The sequence below is a fragment of the Triturus cristatus genome, chromosome 5_2, assembly GCF_964204655.1.
Source record: "Triturus cristatus chromosome 5_2, aTriCri1.1, whole genome shotgun sequence".
Classification (NCBI taxonomy): domain Eukaryota; kingdom Metazoa; phylum Chordata; class Amphibia; order Caudata; family Salamandridae; genus Triturus; species Triturus cristatus.
In genome coordinates this window covers 967,720,293-967,740,523 of record NC_140588.1, presented here as the reverse complement: position 1 = coordinate 967,740,523, position 20,231 = coordinate 967,720,293, and positions in this window count along the sequence as shown.

The following is a 20,231-nucleotide window of genomic DNA, read 5'->3' as shown; positions in this document are numbered from 1 at the left end:
GGGTGTCTGGAGGCCCTGGGCTGCTGTGGTGCTTGAGAGGAGAGTATTGCCCGCATTTTTCAAAAAGTGAAATTTCATGTGGATCTTTGGCTGAAGGAGGGTTGGACAACGTTTTAGGATTTTCGCTTTTTCCATTCTTGTAGAGGCGCCACTTGAGTAGGTATTGTCAGAGTCTATTTTAATTAAAGAGCAGTATCGCTGTAGGTCTCGCCTGATTTTGGGCTGTGGTTCGTCCACAGAGCCTTCTGATGTCTGAGGCTTTGTTTTGAGCTAGTTTAAATTGCTTTTGAGAGTTGGACCTCCTCCTGCGGCCTGATCTCATGGTGTGCTGTGGTGGTCTTGTATAGTTGGAACTTGGTATATCCTTAATTAGTCCTAGACAGCTGTAACTGCGACTGCGTACTTGCTTGATTAAATGCTTACTTGATAAAGCGTTAAACAGAAGAGACTGCTATCTGCAGATGGCTGCTCGGAGTCTGGAGCAGCAATGGATTTTTCCGAGATTGGTTGGTGGCAGATGGGTGAAAAGCCTTTTCTTCATATGGCTGGGGAGGTAATGCTAGGGCTGAAGACTTTAGGGGCTTGTGGGGAGCAACAGAGACTAGATTAGCCCACTTGTGACTTCTATGAGGGGCTGTGAGGGATGGCGAGTGACCAGTTGTGTTGCTGTATGCTGTTGTAATATTGTAGGGGAGCAGTTGGAAGAGTTCGAGGTTCGAGAACTGAGGTGGAGGAAACCAGGCTCCCTGCCTCCCCCCTCACTGCGGCTGCCTTTGTGGCAGCAGAAGAAACAAGCATTTGCAATGCAATAGGTCTCGCATTTATATGAGTTTGAGCTATTGGCATTGTAAATGACAGTGCCTTTTATTTATGTTTTTAAAAAAACAAACTTAAATAAAAGGCACTGTCATTTACAATGCCAATAGCTCAAACTCGTATAAATGCGAGACCTATTGCATTGCAAATGCTTGTTTATCATGGAGCAAAAAAAAGTCTTGCTTCGTTCTGCTCAGTCCCTTGTCTCCTTCAGGAGTGGATGTATTAGCTTTGTTCCCCCTTGTTCACACATCAATGTATTTAAGTGAATCTGGCAATTGGCTGAATCAAAAGGGGCCGCTAAACATACTTAAATGAGATCAGACGATTAGATGTAAACATCAAGGGAACTTTCACCCATTGTTATGCAAAGCAATTAAACCTACATGATGTAAACAAACGGTAGCCTGGCAACAGGCTGGACTTTAAATCCATAGACAAGGTAAAAACACTACAAGGTAATAGAAATCTGGGTTCAGCGACGGTAACCTGACCCTTGCTTTCTCCAGTGGCCTCGGTAACAAAGAGCAGCAACCAGGGCTCCAGGTGTGGTATGCCGTCAGGCTCGACAACTATGCGGTTTGTAGGTTTTAATACCCCCCAAGGGTAATCCAGCTCTTTATCCATCTAAAGATCTGTACATACAGCACAGCACATGCCAATCGTTCCTGTGTCTGAAAGCCTTCTAAGATGCAGACCTTCCACTGGGGCTACAACCCAGTGTTTGTGTGTGTGTGTAATGCTATATGAGAAGTTGTTTGTCAGGTGCAGAACAGAAGTAAAACATGAGTGATTGACTATACGTCAATGGGAGGTTGACCATGATAAACTAACAAAAGACACACAATTGATGGACGGAATGCAAAACAAATCACATTTACCCCTTGTCAAGAGATCTGGGTTAAATCCATTGTTTTTTTGCTCACCATGCCATTCCAGTTTGGACCCAGCCATATGCAAATCAGTCTTGACCCTGTGCCCTATGGGAACAGTCCAGCCCAAACTGCCTGGCCAGCTCCTCCCCGGACTGGAAACAAGCATCCTAGGACCGGTTTCAGGGTTTCACCCCTCTTCAGCCAGGATAGCTTGATTCCAGTGGCATGGAAAGCACAGGACCCACGTCTGGGCATACCCTTCCCACTTGGGGTGACAAATGCAAAAGCAACAGTTGATGGACAGAATGCAGAACAATGTCATACATTCACCCCAGTACAGAGATCTGGGCCTAAATCCATTGTTTTTTTGCTCACCATGCCATTCCAGTTTGAACCCAGCCATATGCAAATCAGTCTTGACCCTGTGCCTCATGGGAACAGTCCTCCTTCCCCTTGGAATGTGCCAGGCAAGAATGCATGAACATTCCACAGCTGACTCCAGCTGACTGGAACCTGTGGTGGTGTATAGACGCAATAAAGAAGACTTCTCTAATTGCAGCGTGTGTCTTTACTTTGCAACACTGGCGACGAACAAACGTGTGGGGACGGTCCACACCATCCCCCCCAATACGTACTCCAGGACAGCGGGTACAGTGAAAAGTACAAAGTAGTGAGTACTCGTCTTACCTTGAAGTGTGCGCATAGCCGAAAGTGTGGAATCCTCAGAGTGTGACTGATAGTCGAGAGCGACTGCGGGATCAAGTACCACAGCGTTGTGGTCATACTAAGTTCAGGAAGTTGAGGAACTTGTTGCGCCTGTGGTGTGCCTCTTCGCAAGTGTGCAGCACTGCCTTCTACCCACCATTATTGTGGCAGGGACAAGAACACCGCCATTGAGGTCCAAGTGGGTAAGAGCAACGGAGGAAAGACCTAGGTGCGGTGATGAAGCCGACGTCTAGGCGCCGCAGCAAGAAGAGAGAGAGGCGAAGCAGACATTCATCCTTCGGCTAGACGCTGCCTGACTAGGCATGAGGAGAGAGTGATGCAGGTGAAGGCGGCGCCAGCAATTTTTTTCGGCTGCGAGTTGCGGATCTAAGCGGGGACTCAGACATATAGTAACGGGAGGAGTTGCCGAGGTTCCGTACATCCAGCAAGGTTTCGGCAGAGCTGATTGGGGCCGATGCCTGGAAGGCAAGCGTACTCTGGATCAGCCGCAGGGAGTGCTTTCTTCTCAGTAAGCCTCTGCTCCCAGCTTCCGTGTATGCGCCCTGCCCTCGTGAAGCGGAGCAGCAGGCGGGCCTTGTTGGAGGCGTCATAGTGACTGCTGGAGAGGAGGTAAGAGTTAACCCTTTCCTCCCTCCCGCACTTTTCCAGTCAGAAGTCGACGTGTTGTGCAGTTTCATGGGCTTTCTCCTGCATAACCGGTAGCCGGTGTTTCCACACATCCACAAGCATTGTCATCCAGGTGGTCTCTTCTTTCAGCCTGCCTTCTTTCCAACGCTGACAGGCACAGCTGACTTTAAATCAACCAACCTCACCACGCCTATCACCAGCCATCTTCCCAACGCAGACAGGCACAGCTGACTTGAAATCAACCAACCCCACCACGCCTGTCACTAGCTAACACGCTGACAGGCACAGCTGGACTTCTTGTATTGATATTACTACCTAAGTACTGGTCCCAAAGTGGTTCTCTTCTTGAGGGGGGTGCACTTCAACAGAGTGGCGCTGACCCATAGTTAGCCGCTTCAGCGCTGAGGATCTCACTGAGCATTACCAAATAACATGGCAAGCACAAACATGTCGCAACCACCCCCGTTCCTCAATGAAGTGGGAGAGCCGCAGCTATCGTGGAAGCAATGGTTTGGGCTACTGGAGTCCTATCTCATAGCAATAGGAGGAGAAAAATGTTCAGCATTGCGGAAGCTACATACTTTGCTTCATAACCTAGGAACTGAAGAGCGCAAAACATATGATAATATATCAGCAGAGCAGAGGAGGATAGTGATGATGATGAGAATGTATACCTAGCAGCAGTTAATAGACTAGAAAAACATTTTGGTAAAACTATAAATGTAGTGTTGGAAAGGCACAAATTCTTTTCGAGGGTACAGGGAAAGAATGAGAAAGTTAAAACGTACATTGCTGCCCTTAAAGTTTTGGCTAACACATGCGAATTCGAGACCCTGCAAGACTCACTCATTAGAGATCAGTTGGTAAGGTGCACCAACAACACCAAAATACAAGAAAGGCTGTTAGTGGCTAATCCTTACCTTAAACAAGCTATAGATATAGCGGTAGGGATTGAGCACACTGCTGATTGTATGGTAGCAATGAAAGGGGACGGAGATAAAAATGCAGAAGTGAATGCCATAAGCAAACAGGAGGTTACTAAGGAAAGCAGGAACAAAGGTCCCAGTGTTTTTTCTACTGGCACCAAACTCAAATGTTATAGGTGCGGTAGCCCTTTACATCTAGCTAATTTTACAGGGTGTCAAGCCAGATCGGTTACTTGTCATAAGTGTGGAAGAAGAGGTCACTTAGCCAGGATGTGTAAGGATCACCAACCCAAATCTGTTTTGGCCATAGAGCAAGAACCTCCCCAAGATAATAAACTAGTTTTCCAACTAAGAAACGATGAAAAGACGAATGACTTTCTGTCTTGCACTATCACCTTGGACAAAAGAGAGGTGACGGTCTTCGCTGATTCATGTTCACCCTATACACTAGTGGAAACTGAGGCATTTACTAAGTTGTTGCCCTCATGGCAACAGGGCATGCATCCCCCTGACATACATCCAGGGGGTTAGAACGGGGACCGCATACCCTTGATAGGCATGACAACCATGAACATAGGGTTCAAAGGAAGGAGTACAGTGGGCAAAATCTACATTACACAGAAGGGGTCCAACTTGTTGGGGTGGAAACACCAGAGGGAACTGGGCATCAAATTAGACCCCAATAGCCCTGACCAAGTCCTCCTAGTAGACCCGTCTGTGGGGGGGGGAGGGGGGACAGAGGTTTGCAATGACTTTCCTGAGGTTTTTACGGACAAACTGGGTCTACTGAGAAACTACCAACACTCTATCAAGCTTTAAGCTAATGCAAGACCAGTGGCCCACAAGGTTAGGCCCATACCACATGTGATGCAAACACCCCTCCGAGCAAAATTAGACAAACTCCTGTCACAAGGGGTCATTGAGCCCATAGAAAGTTTGCAGTGGTTGGTCCCCATTGTCCTTACGACGAAGGCATCCAGCAAAGAAATCAGGTTATGTGTGGAGCCGAGGGACCTTAACAGTAACATATGGGAGGATAGGCATCCCTTGCCACGCATTCACGAGGTCCTCACCTTAATCAAAGGCGCAAGCTGCTTCAGTGTGATAGACCTCTCGTCTGCCTATCACCAGGTAGAACTACACCCAGACTCACTCCACTTAACCTCCTTCATAAGTTTGAGCGTTCCAGTACAAGCGCATGCCCTTTGGGTTGGCTTCGGCAGCCGCCGCCTTCCAAAGGATCATGCAACACGTACTAAAAGACATCCAGTGTACCATGTGTTTCCAGGATGACATCCTCATTTACGGAAAAGATCTGGAAGAACATAATAACATTTTGAGGGTGGTACTGACCAAACTGGAGGCGGCGGGCTTGACCTTAAAGAGGGACAAGTGTTGTATTGGGGTAGGGTCTGTTGAGTACCTAGGCCATACCATTTCCCAAGACGGAATTAAACCAAAGATTGACCTAGTAGAAGCCATTCAGGGGACAGCTGTTCCGGGGTGTGTGGAGGACTTAAAGTCGTTCTTGGGGTTATCAGAATACTATGCTAAGTTTGTCAGAAATTACACAAGTATTGTAGAACCACTAAGGGCTTTACTCAAAGCAAGGACCCCTTTTGTGTGGAGCGAAGACAGCCAAGCGGCATTCTTCACAGTGAAGGAGAGCATTGCCACCGACCCATCGTGGGGCAGATTTGACCCCATCAAGCCTACTGTCCTGCACACTGATGCAAGTAATAGAGGATTGGGTGCCAGTCTCACCCAGATCGTCAACTGCAAGGAACAAGTGGTGGTGCTCGCTTCTCGCGCCCTTAAAGGAGCAGAAGCAAATTACTCCGTAGTAGAAAAAGAAGCGCTTGCATGTGCATGAGCCATCAAACACTTCCACTTCTTCTTGTGGGGCATTCCCTTCACCGTGAAAACCGACCACAAACCCCTCATGTATGCTTTCACAACTAAGGGGTCTGAAAAGACCACACCAAGAATAGCAAGGTGGATCTCGGGTCTGGAAGGGTACAATTACAATGTTAAGTACATGCCAGGTTCAAAAAATGTGGTGGCGTATTTCCTCTCTCGCTCTCCTATGGATGTTGATGACAGTTCATCTCATGTTGAAACTGATGATGTAATTTTGAAGGTATCTTGCCTAAAAAAAAAGAATGGGAAGAGTGTGTACGCAATGATGAGGAAATGAAGATCCTTAAAGGCTTTATTGTCAAAGGGTGGCCCAATGAGAAATGTAAAGTCGCCACTTCATTGAGCGGGTTCTGGGATGTAAAGCTGGAACTAAACATACAAGAGGGGGCGGTTTGTAGGGGAGAGAAAATTGTTCCACCCGTAGCACTTAGACAGAAAATTGTGGACCTAGCCCATATTGGTCACCTGGGGCGCAGCCTCACAAAAAACAAAATAAGATTGGACTACTGGTGGCCGGGGGATGGATACTATGGCGAAGAGAACGGTGAGGGACTGTCATGAATGTAGCGGTTCACCCGGTACTTTTCCTACCCCTTGTCCCTCTTTCCTTTCCCTATGTAAGGAGATGTGTTGTAATTCACACTTAGTACGCCCTCCTTCCCCTTGGTATGTGCCACGCAAGAATGCATGAACGTTCCACAGCTGATCCCAGCTGACTGGAACCTGTGATGGTGTATAGACGCAATAAAGAAGACTTTTCTAATTGCAGCGTGCGTCTTTACTCTGCAACAATGGCCTTCTTAATGCCACAGTGGTTGCCACACACCTGTTCAATGGAATTTGCATGTGTAATGTTATGACTTATACCTGGGCTTCAGTGAATGTATCCCTTCCACTCTTTGCTGATAGGCCCATGACTCCTCAGTCTTCCCTAATCACTATTTTTGTCTTGACAATGAATTTTCGGGTGCTGTTGCACTCTCCATCATCAAGACCATATGTGCACTAAGTGCTGCTTGACTGGAAGTCTCTTCTGATGGTATTATGTTATTTGCTGTTTTTGTGTTTGGGTACAAAAAGTTCTTGTAGGACCTTGTTGTGTTTGGGTACAAAATTTCCTGCAGGAGGCCTTCCATGTTGACTGCTTCTGGGCCGTCAAAGCTTTGGCAGAATGCTACGGCTTCTCTCATGCAGTCATCCCTCATTAGCAAGGATATGCATGGTTGCTTGCACATGCTTCATTGTATCACCTGTCTTGGGTATTACTGGTTCTCCTTTTCTGTGTTTCTCTGTGGTGCTGATATATGTCTTAGTCACTGAATTGTGTGATATATTTGTGTACTGTGATATGGCTCTTGTCAGGTGGTTGTCAATGGCTTCTCAACAGGTTTCTATGTGGTATAATGAGGGGATGTTTGTGACTGTTTTTGGCCAAAAGAATAATTGCTTGTTTGATTGTTTGGAAAGATTATACTCTAGTCTGTTCCTTATTGGGGTGCTTCACTGGAAGAGCAGCAACTTTGCAAAGATGGACAAACTTAACCAGAATGCACTGGGGTTTGCTACTGAGTTGTGTTTTACTTGAAACCCACAGCTGAGGGCTATTGGTTTGTGCTAGTCCTGTTTTTAGTTCTGCCAAATGCAGGGTTTTGTATTTTACTCATCGAGGTGTTTTGGCACTGACTAAAATGGAAGGACCAAATATTGCTTTTGTTAATCATCCCTTCCTGTACTTTTGTCCTGTTTTGTGTCTATTTCTCTTACTTCTCCATGATCACCAAGGGTTGTATGTCACCATATCATGCTTTTTTAACTTGAGCTACAAAAACATTTAAGCCAGAATATCAACTACCACTATATCTTCAAGGTATGTACAGCTGCGTAAGTATACATTTGCTATTCCTAACTCCACCTCTATATACCTCAAACTTGTATCTTTAAGGTAGATGTGGAGTTAAGAATACTAAAGCTAAACTTACCTACAATAGTAATCCGTGATTACCTATGTACACTATTCTGGATTCAATATTTTTGTAAGTCTATACATAAAACACTCTATTATTGATAGTGAAACAGGTATCTTGCATACTTAACCCCTTCGCCGCGGCACGAATTCCGCCGCGGCGCTGGGGGGGGGGGGGTTTGGGGGCAGTGCGGCGCCGCTGTGCTCATGACGGAACCACGCCGTCATGAGTCACGGGCGAGCTGTGCTCATGACGGAGTGGTTCCGTCACGACTCCGCCCACTGCACTAATCGCCCGCACAGGCGGGAAATTAGCGCCGCGTGGGCGGAGCGGCCGCCAACGGCCGCAGCATGACGGAACCACTCCGTCATGAGCACCGCTCGCCCGTGGCTTTTGACGGAGTGGTTCCGTCATGAGCAAGGAACGGGTTAAATTGTGTACTGTTTGCCCACCCTGAAAGGAAGTATGTCAACGTGATGAGTGCGAAAACATCATCCTGCAATAATATCATCTGCAGGGTATCAACTACCACAATATCATGAAGGTAAGTTTATGTAGGTTAGCATAGATTTGCTATTCTTTACGCAGTATCTATATATAGATGTATATCTGCACATAAATACATTTATATACTTAACTGTAAAGTGATATTATAGTTAAGTGTTGGAATGAGACACAAACTCACAAGGACCATGACCCGTGTCCTTTAATGGCTTCCACAACATATTGTTCATGTTGTGGCCAGCAAATCAGGATTGACTAGCCCCATTTAAAATGGCCAATCAAAGCATATTTGGACACCAGGAGTCAAGATATACCTATGTTTTTTAAACCCTTCAGCCCTACCCTTAGCACCTCTTTAAACAAAATTTCTAGAAAACAACTGAACAGAGCTACACCAAATCCAGAGAAGCAAGCTTTCTGATGAAAGCTCTGAGTTTTAGTTAAATTTGGTGTAATTCCGTTCAGCATTTCTTTTTGTACCAATGACTGAAGTCTCCTATCGGAATTAACATGGGCAATCAACATTTTGGGACCCTCCCCCCCCCCCCATTTTGCTTGTGCCCTGCTTGATTGACCACCCCAAAACTTTCCAGGAAGGAGCTAAGGCGGGTGAACCATTTTTTGGGAAAGTTTCCTGCAGATATGTCAAACAACACCAACGTTACTGGAAAAACAAAATAATAATTTCCTATGGATACACTGTGTATATGTATTATTATATCATCAAGGTACGTAGATGTGGAGTCAAAAATAGTAAATCTATACTTGCTGCAGGCAGAAACTATCTCTTCCAGGTGAGGGGTCAGCATAATGACGGGAGGCTAATGTAACAGTTATGACTGAGCGTAATGCTGTGTAATTTCACAAATTTTGCGATGCACCGGCTACGTGAAATTCCTGAAATTATGCTATTGCATGATGCCGAATCTTAGCACAGGAGCCAGAAACAACACAAACAACAACAGCGGCTACTAGTTACGCCACTTGTGGTTGTTACATTGTTTTGTAGCACAAAATGCATCCTTGTGTACTAAATTAGACCCCAAGGACACATTTCATGCTAAGATATAGTGATAAATACCAGTTCTGCATTTTGTGAACATTTTCGCAGAATTGCATGTAGCTATACAAAAGCAAATTACATCAATTTCGCACAACCGTACATTAGCTGTTTGTGTCTTAGATTCATATTGCATTGTTATGCGTATAAGCTCTCTGCTGCCCCCTAGTAGGTTTTTCTTTGCAATGTGTTCTCAAACACTTAGGGCCTGATTACGGTCTTGGCGGACAGGGTTAGTCTATCACAAATGTGACGGATATTCCGTCCGTCATATTACAATTCCATTATATCCTATGGAATTTTTAATACGGTGGACAGTATATATCCCATCCGCCAAGATCGTAATCAGGCCCTTGATCATAGATTGCACTGTGTCTAGTACCATTTCCACGTTGTCCTGAATGAATATGTCATTGATCTTCACTGCTGTGCCTTGCATCCCACATCTGCCCTGCTGTTGGGTTGCATTAGTTCTCATGTGCTCATGCCCTTGGTCCTGCCCTTCATAAAGGGCTGTGGACAAATAATTGACCCCCTATGGATTGCTGTGGGGGTTTAACATTCGCTTTGCCCTTTGTAGTTCCTTCGTAGTTGTAGTTCTCTTGGGACCGGATGTCGTCGTGATATCTGTATTTGATATGTTATGAGGTTTTCAAGGGGGTGTGTTTGTATTTTTTTTATCACAATCACTGTGATTTTGTTGCGCAAGTGATGTTTCAAATGCACTTCGGGAGCTTGTCATTTAAACCTTTCATTGGTAGGCACATTTGATGCTTTTTTTAAGTCATATTTTTATTTTGCATTAACCATGGAAAGAGCAAGCATCCACATTCCAGTATCAAGAGATCTAAAGGGGACCACAGAGTTCTCTTTAGAAATGGAGTGGCTACCCACCATAACTTCCGAGGCCCCCCTCACACTCATAGGAAAGTGGAAAAAGATCATAGATAATCCAGACAGTATGTCTGTGACCTTTAATATAGCCGGCACAAACATGGCCTACATTCGTTATATATATATCGTACCTAGATAGGGGGCAACTAGCCGAAGAAGACGGGTCTTATTACAGCAGTGTGGCACTGAAGTCATAGGGCCTGATTTAGAGTGTGGAGTAGATTGCACTCTGTCAGTGGGAGGGAGGAAAATACTGTTGCCTTGACGGAGTACCTGTCCTCCTAATTTAGAGGTGTCCCCTGGCCCTTAAGACATCTCTACTCATAGGCAGGAACCGTTGTTTTCCACAACATCACCTCAGTTTCGACTCTGCCATAAGCAACTCAGTCTTGACCCTGCTCCAATAGGAACAGTCCATCCCGAACTGCCAGATGAGGTCTTCTCTGAACCAGAACTCAAGCAGCCCAAGAACAGTTTTGCACTGATTGGGACTCATCAGTCGGGTGCAGTTTGGTTCCAGTGGCACAGTGATCATGGGACCCATGTCTGGGCACATCCATCGCACTCAAGTACACAAAAACCATTAGCACATATCTGGGCCGCATCCTAGTCCATTGTTATTTTGCACTCCATGCCTCCTCAGTTTGGACCCAGCCATAAGCAAATCAGCCTTGACCCTGCTCCATTAGGAATGGTCCAGTTAGTTGTAGTGGCACAGTGAGCAATGGACCAATGTCTACATATACTCGTCACACTTAAGGCATTGCACTTAAGTATATAAAAAAGTGTTGGCTGGAATGCTTAAATTAGTCTCAGCCCCTGATAATTACGTGTGTCTATCATTATTTTGCACACCATGTCACCTCAATTTGGACCCAGCCATTGGCTACCCTAGTTCCAAAACCAGAAACACAGCAAGGACCTGGCAATTACTGCAGATGGAGGACCCAGCAATCACTGTAGATGGAGGATCCTGCAATCACTGCAAATGGAGGACCGAGGAATCACTGCACATGGAGGACCGAGAAATAACTGCAAAGGGAGGATCCAGCAATCCCTACAAATGGAGGAGCCGGCAATCACTGCATATTGAGGACCGAGAAATCACTGCAGATGGAGAACCTGGAAATCACTGCAGATGGAGGATCAAGCAATCACTGAAGATGGAGGACCGAGCAATCACTACAGATGGAGGACCCGGCAATCACTACAGATGGAGTACCTGTCGATCACTGCAAATGGAGGAGCCGGCAATCACTGCAGATGGAGGAACCGGCAATCACTACAGATGGAGGACCCGGCAATCACAGCAGATGGAGGACCTGTCAATCACTGCAAATGGAGGACCCGGCAATCACTGCAGATGGAGAACCCAGCAATCACTGTAGATGGAGGATCCTGCAATCACTGCAAATGGAGGACCGAGGAATCACTGCACATGGAGGAGCGAGAAATCACTGCAAAGGGAGGATCCAGCAATCACTACAAATGGATGAGCCGGCAATCACTGCAGATTGAGGACCGAGCAATCACTGCAGATGGTGGACCCGGAAATCACTGCAGATGGAGGACCAAGCAATCACTGAAGATGGAGGACCAAGCAATCACTACAGATGGAGGACCCGGCAATCACTACAGATGGAGGACCTGACAATTACTGCAGATGGAGGACCCGGCAATCACTGCAGATGGAGGACCTGTCAATCACTGCAAATGGAGGACCCGGCAATCACTGCAATTGGAGGACCCGTCAATCACTGCAAATGTGATATTTTTGTCCATTGAGAGGTAAGTGTGAGAGCTGCTGCCTGACAATTCTAATTCAAAATCCTGTAGGATCTAAATTAGCGTTATATATAGCATAAGTTCAGGGTCGTAGCTTCCATTGGTGCAGCAGGTGCAGTTTCACCGAGGCCCAGACTCCTGAGGGGCCCACTGAACCCTCATTGTTGCTGTATTTTATAATCGAAACACCAGCCAAGGGCACCATTTCCATTATGACACACTGGCTACAATACACCAGTGGTGAAGGCAGACCCACAAAAACAAAGAAGCAAACACCCAGAAAGCAAAAGGGCTGCATTGTTTGTGATGACAAGCCAGTGATAAAGGTCTATGCCTGATTGGCTCATTGGAAAAAGTTATGGCAGAGGTCAAATATTTTTATTATGACAATTTACGACAAAGGCGGTAGGTGTAGTATCTTGCCCCAGTGACCTCACCTTACTCCTAGCTGACCTTCTTGAACCCAGAATGCCATAGGTTTGATATAGGGGAGTATGCAGTAGCTCACTGGACCACTGACACTGTTTATGCACAGTGCACATGCTCAGAACCTCATATTCTAAACCTAGTAAATGGTGCTGGCTGTCCTTTGCAGTCAGGAACACTGGCTCGCTTTGTGACCGCAGGGGTTGGTTGTCGAGCAGCTGTGCATACCCTTGTGAGTCCAAGGAGGAATTAAGCGTTTGAACACCCGCTCCTTGTCACTTCCATGGGCTCGCAGTGTGTGCAGTGCCGTCACTATGGCTACTGTGGAATGCAGTGCACAGCCATGCATCACAAGGCAGTGCTTTGAAGTTTTAAATTAAGTTGTGCGGGATATGCGAACGGTAAGGACTTTTGTGACTCTAACTCAGTGTGTTGTAAAACAAACAAAAAATATAAATGAGAGATGGTGATCGGAATGGAATGCAGGGAACAGAAAGCACTGTACACTGATGTCATATCCGCTTTAAAAACGTTACCCCATGTACGTGAGCTGCGTACGGAAAGAGCTGCGCTGTAACAAGAATTTCAGGAAATGCAAGAAGTTTCATCAGAAGCGCAGCCAGTGTGTACAGGCCCTAGTACAAGTTCAATTATAATTCAATAACGTTTTTTCGTTATCTCTTTGTTCCTCTTCTCACTTATTGAACTGCACTTTGAAGGAGTCCATCGTATTTCATTGCATTGTCAATGTCCTCCTGTGTCACTTGTTTCATCCTGGACTTCCGTCAGCAGGGTTGGGTTGGATTGAGATCAAAAATAGGCCCGGGCATTCTAAAAAACAGGAAGCGGCCCAAATTTGCAGATTGTACCTTTTTGGAAAACACTGCTTCACACAATAAAAGGAAGGGGGTGGGTGGCTGTGTTACTCAAAAGGAGGCATGTTTTCTGAATATCTCAGAGATAAAAAGATGCAAATGTTGCCAGGACTCTTTGTTACCGGATTAGTTCGCACTAGTGAGCCATACATGAACATTAGTGAGGCAACTTCTGCTCAGGCCCCCTGCCCCAGCTCAATCTGCATATATTAATGGGCCGGCCCAGCAAGAGGCTGGGAGTGACACCTCCGCCCTGTTGGTAAAAGGAAGGTAATAGAAGCCCATTTGCCTCGAAAAGGCTGCTGGCGGCATCTTAACACAAAAAGAACAATTGATGGACAGAATGTTGAACAATGTCAAACATTCACCCCAGTACAAAGATCTGGGCCAAAAACCATTGCTCCCCATGCCATTCCAGTTTAAACCCAGCCAAAGGCATGCCAGTCTTGACCCTGCTCCCCATGGGAACAGTCCAGCCCGAACTGCCAGGCCAGGTCCTCCATTGACCGGAAACAAGCATCCTGGGAACGGTTTTGGGGGTTCATCCCTCATCAGCCAGGCTAGCTTGACTACTTACGCCAGGCTAGCTTGACTCCAGTGGAATGGAGAGCACGGGACCCACATCTGGGCATACCCATCCCACTCGGGGTGACAAATGCAAAAGAGCAATTTATGGAGAGAATGAGGAACAATGTCAAACATTCACCCCACAACAGAGATCTGGACCTAAATCCATTCTTTTTTTTGCACCCCATGCCCTTCCAATTTAAACCCCAGCCATATGCATATCAGTCTTGACCCTGCTCCCCATGGGAACAGTCCAGCCTGAATTGCCAGGCCAGGTACTCCCTGGAGCGGAAACAAGCATCCATGGACCAGTTTCGGGGTTTCACCCCCCAGGCTAGCTTGACTCCAGTGGCATGGAGAGGACAGTATCTATGTTCGCCCTAAGTGGCAAAGGTTGTGCACAGATGTGAGTCCATTGCTCACTGTGCCACTGGATTCAAGCTAGCCTTGCGGCTTGTTTCTGGTCCAGGGAGGACCTGGCCTGGCAGTTTGAGCTGGACTGTTCCCATGAGGAACAGGGTCAAGACTAATTTGCATATGGCTGGGTCTAAACTGGGGTGGCATAGTGAGCAAAAGAACGATGGATTAAATCCAGATCTGTGACTGAGGGTGAGTGGTTGAAAAGTTTCAGCACTCCGTCCATCATCTTGTTGTGTTTGCTATGTTGGCCAAGGATATGCCCAGACGTGGGTCCCTTGCTCGCTGTGCCACTAGATTCAAGCTAGCTTGGCTGATGAGGGGTGAAACCCCGAAACCGGTCCCAGGATGCTTGTTCCCGGTCCAAGGTAGGACCTGGCCTGGCAGTTTGGGCTACATTGTTCCCATGAGGAACAGTGTCTAAACTGATTAGCATATGACTGGGTCCAAACAGGGGTGGCATAGTGAGCAATGGAATGATGGATTAAACCCAGGTCTGTGAATGGGGGTGAGTGGTTGCAAAGTTTCAGCACTCCATCCATCATCTTGTTGTGTTTGGTGGCATCTCAACAGCGCAGCTATAGCATAAAATCTGCCACCATGCTGTACAAAAAAGTGGTCCACAGCTTCATCTCCGATACCGGCCCCTTGCCATTGCCCGAGTGCCCTCCTTACCATTCCGACCCTGTCTGTCAGTACTGATTTACTGCTATTTCAGCAGCACACACGGATTCAGAACTATCTGCCTTACATGCAGTCCTTACTGCTTCTACCCAGTGGGCCTGATTTAGACTGCGGTGTAGTTTGCACTCCATCTGTGGGACCGAGTAAAATACTGTCGGAGTAAAATACGGTCACCTTGACGGAATGTCTGTCCCCCTAATTTAGAGGTGTCCACTGGCTCTGCAGACATCTCTGCTCATAGGCAGGGACTATCATTACTGTAGTTTCTGTCAATATATTTCAAACTTTGGTGGACAATACTGTAAAAATTGATGGACGTTCATGAAATGTTTACCATGTTTTTTGTTTTTCAAAAACAAACTCCCAAAGTGGGAGTTTGTTTTTAAACCCAAACCATGAAATCTGTGGAAATGATTTCCCAGGGCCTAGTTGATCTTTCCAAAGATAGTAAATAAGCAACCTTTCTTGAAAATCAATTTTGATATCATTACATAGTTTAAAATCACAATTACATTATTTTATGTTTTGCTCTACAACTGAAGTATACAAAAAATTGATAGATGGAATACTTGAATTAACCTCAGTAATTATTAGGGACTGGATCACCGTCTATTGTTATTTTGCACACCATACCACCTCAGTTTGGACCCAGCCATTTGCAAATCAGTCTTGACCCTGATCCAATAGGAACAGTTCAGCCTGAAGTGCCAAGCCAGGTCCTACCTGAACCGGAACACAAGCAACCTAGAACCGGTTTCACCCTGATTAGGGCTCTTCAGCCAGGTATAGCTTGGTTCCAGTGACACAATGAGCACGGAACCCACATAAGAACACTTGTTGCACTTAGGGCATCGCACTCCAGAATGCAAAAAAGTGATGGATGGAATGCTTGAAATAAACTCAGCCACTGGTAATTACTCGATGCTGCATCCCAGATCATCGTTATTTTGCACACCATGCAACCTCAGTGTCGACTACTGCAATAAGCAATTCAGTCTTGACCCTGCACCTATAGGACCAGTCCAACCTGAACTGCCCGCCAGGTCTTTCCTGAACCAGAACTCAAGCAGCCCAAGACCAGGTTCGCCCTGAATTGGGCTCCTCAGTCGGGTGCAGTTTGTTTTCTGTGGCACAGTGAGCTTGGGACCTATGTCTGGGCATATCCATCACACTGAGGACATCTCATTCAAGTATACAAAAAACACTGGTATTTACCTAGTCCTTTGTTATTTTGCACTTCATACCTCTTCAGTGTGGACCCAGCCATAAGCAAATCAATCTTGACCCTGCTCCATTAGGAACGGTCCAGTTAGTTGTAGTGGCACAGTGAGCACTGGACCCACGTCTACATAGACCCGTCGCTCACAGGCCCTTTTTGTATTGAAAATCAAAGCTTCATTTCATTATAATTGTCTATTCTCCTTTGTAAAACAAGATTATTTATTTAGTTCTAAGGTCCCGGTCTTTGATCCAAAAAAGAAGTTGTGATTGAGACTAAAAAATTGAAGAAGAAATAATTTTTTTCTGGTATAGAATCGTTTGTTCAGGATATTGTTGGGAGAGACAGTCTACCACTATATTTTGTCAGACTGGGATGTAAATAATTCATATAGATGAAAATAGTTGTTGGAGAACCTAAAACCGCAACTCTGACAGAGGAACCCTCAAACACTACAGCACCTGAACTGCTATCCCTCTAATATTCTCACCCCTCTATTTCCATTGGGGTTCGTGTGCACACTGAAAATGCACCCTCTGTCACAATGCAAGTCCTAATAGGACCATAATCATGTAAAACAACAGCACAGGTGCACCACACGTTAATTACAAATTACAAATGTACACAGATATAATTTGTATACAGTCTAGCTCTTGTACAAAATTTATTTTTATTCCAAATTTCTTTTCTTAAAACGTGGCCATATACATGAAAATTTCCACATTGATACAGCCGACGCGTTTCGTCCTACTGGAGGACTTCTTCAGGGCATGAAGTAGCTTTAAGTGGGATGGTCACCATCGGTTCAAGAGATCAACGGAAATTCCAAAAAGAGCTGCCAAGGGAACTACCTATCTTATGTTCCCCCCTGTAAGTCACAGTTATGCCGATAGCTTGAGAACAGAAATGTAAAATGGCATATCCCAACTATTTTAGATGTCGAGAGGATATAAATGGCAATGGATTCCAAGTTGATATATAAGATTGCATCGTCGGTTTCACAAGAATCAATGCCAAACCAATAAAAAGCAATCAATCCTAATTGAACAGAACTGAAATTAGATAGAATTCAATCTGTGAAGTCAGGTAAGATATAAATAAGACTAGAATCTCAATAGAAGGACGTGCATGTCATTTGGGAACTTGCAAACCTGCTGACGGTTGCCCGGACCATTTACATCCGTATCATATCTCCATTCCCCAATGAAACCATAAACTGCAAGTTCGTGATTTGTCAGTTCCACTGCTATATATATATGCAGGAACAGTTACAGATAATCAATATCTGAAAATCAGCAAACCTCCGATGCACCCAACGTCACGGCAGGAAAGACATGGTGACCATCCCACTTAAAGTTGTTGGAGAACCTGTACATTATTATGATGATTACGAATTGTTACTTGACGATGGGCCCCTAGTAAAAGGTGTCTCTATTCCTTGAAGGAATCCTTCATGGCCAAAAGTTTTTTTTTCAATACTGATTAATTTATTTCAGATTTCAAGAATAGAAGACTAAGCAATGTTCCTCACATACACTGCCCTGAATAAGAACTGCTCCCGAGGCCCAGTCACAGGCTCCAATCTCTATTATGAAAGATTTTGTAGTATCCAGTTTTTGAAGAATTGTGGCCTTTGTGAATTCAAGACCTTAGAGGCTCTTTGACCCCTTCAAATATTTGCTTTTCTTCAGCAAGCCTGTTATAGGAGTAAATATCTCTGCATATTTTCTCATACATTTTCAGTAGTAGTATGCATTCCTAAGAAATATTGCATTACTTTTACTGAAATTGGAACCTGGCATTATAAGTCTGCTAAAACCTTTCTTCTGTGCATCCCTAGGCCTTCAGTTGATGCATCAAAATCCAAATAAGTAATGGATGTTTGATCAAAGGCACATGTTTCTGCTTTAGCCAAGAACTGGTGTTGCCTTAATCTTGAAAGAGCCTCTTTAACATGGTCTTCACGTTCTCCTGGATTCCCAGAAAAAGCACAGAATGACATCTTGGTATACCACCATGGAGTGTTAGAGCAGATCAAAGATAATAGAATGTATGAAGCTTTGGTAGATGAGTGGAATATTACACTGTCTGAAGGGTATAACCCTTTACTCATAATGATGAGAAAGGTTTTCTGACGGCTGTCTTCTATTCATCTCCAGATCTGCTACAAATCAAGTGATAAGCTACTGGTAAATCCAGTTTAGTGAAAATCTTTGTTCCTTGTACTGTCCCCAGGATGGCTCAAATAAGGGTAAGAGGATATCTATCTTTTATGATCACTTGATTTAAGTTTCTAAAATCAATACTTGGATGCATGTCAGTAGTATTCTTCTGAGGCGCAAACTAAAGAGGCACAAGCTGGAGATTTTGAAGGAGTTACTAGCCCATTTTTTAACAGCTTTATTTATAATTTGTGACATGGTACAAGGGTGTACATCTTATATTGTGTGCATAACCTTACACAATGATCATCATATTATATTCATGTAAGCCCAAATGATCATGGGAGGCTGTAACTAATGCACTATTTACTAAAATAAATATAATCTCATATCTCCATTTTTCCTCAGTCCAAATTTTCACTTTGACATTGAGTGTCTTCTTCGCTTTCTGAAGAAACCAATATCCCACATATGAGTGAGCGGCGTAATACATCAGACATAGGAGAAGGACCCCCCAGGCTCTGTGTCCTTTTCATATGCATGTGGAATGGGAGCCAATCCGTCTCAAATTTACACCTTCTAACTTAATACTAGTGCAGATAACTTTTCCATAGCATAAATATTCCATGCCTTTCCCCACTAAATGGTATTAGAGGAGTACTTTGAAGCTTCCAAATTTATCTGATCACAATCTTGCTGCCAGCAACAAATAAGAGCTCAGTTTACCCATTTGCACAGTTAGAGGATATATACTATTTTCCCATGAGCCTTCAAGAAGTAGAAGCAGCGGGTGAAGTGGAAGGTTGATCCCCGTGATTCACTCTGAAATGGAACAATATATCCTGCCATTAAATTTGAATGTGTATTGATGACCTGCATGACTGCTTAAATAGGAGTCATTCTTTCTCCACAGCCCTCAAGCATGTTTAAGACCTGCGAGATATAGCATGCAACCTGGCACGGCCCAAGTAACCTCCATTCATTTTTTTATATTGCACACAAATGGATGACTTGGCCGCCTTAATCCAGATTTTGTTCCTTGTATCAATGGATAGCTTGATCCCGAGGTTCCAATGTGTTTCATACAAGTGTTTTCTTCTTGGATTTAGAGCTTCTATGTGACGATATAACCATGCAATGCCCCTCCATTTCTGCCAGTTAGAGAGCATAGATTTTAACTGGGGTTTCCCTTCCCTGTCAACTCTTTAACTTCATGGCTACCAGCACAATGCAAGAGTTGGGTCAATCATTGTCCATCCCCATGACTTAGGTTAAACGTGTCCCATAGTTCTTCCCTTGTAAGGAGTTCACCATCCATAAAAAGCACACTTAAAGTTGGTGGGTGGTTATGATTAAATTTTCTAAACTTTGGGTTCAGAAACCTAAGTCGAAAGTCGGGGTTGTGAGTGATGGGTGTCATCGCAGATGGAAATCATGTTGAAACCCTTTCCATGTTATTTGCCGCCAATACTACAAAAAATTTAATTTGTCTCTAATAATGTATGAGATTTGGGCTTAGCTCTAACAGGAAGCCAAATAAAACACAGCAGCGGAACTGAAGACAATTCTTGCTTTTCCTGTGCCCGCGGTTTACCCTCTGTGTTATGATTCCAGTCTAAGGCTGGGCGGATCTGTGCAGCCAATATGTATGCTTTTATATTGGGGAATACAAGGCCACCATCCCTTGTGCATTTCTAAAGCATAGTGTTTGTAACTCTAGGTGTCTTGTTTCTCCAGACAAAGGACACCATTCTTTTTTTAATGTGGGTCAGTATTACCTTAGG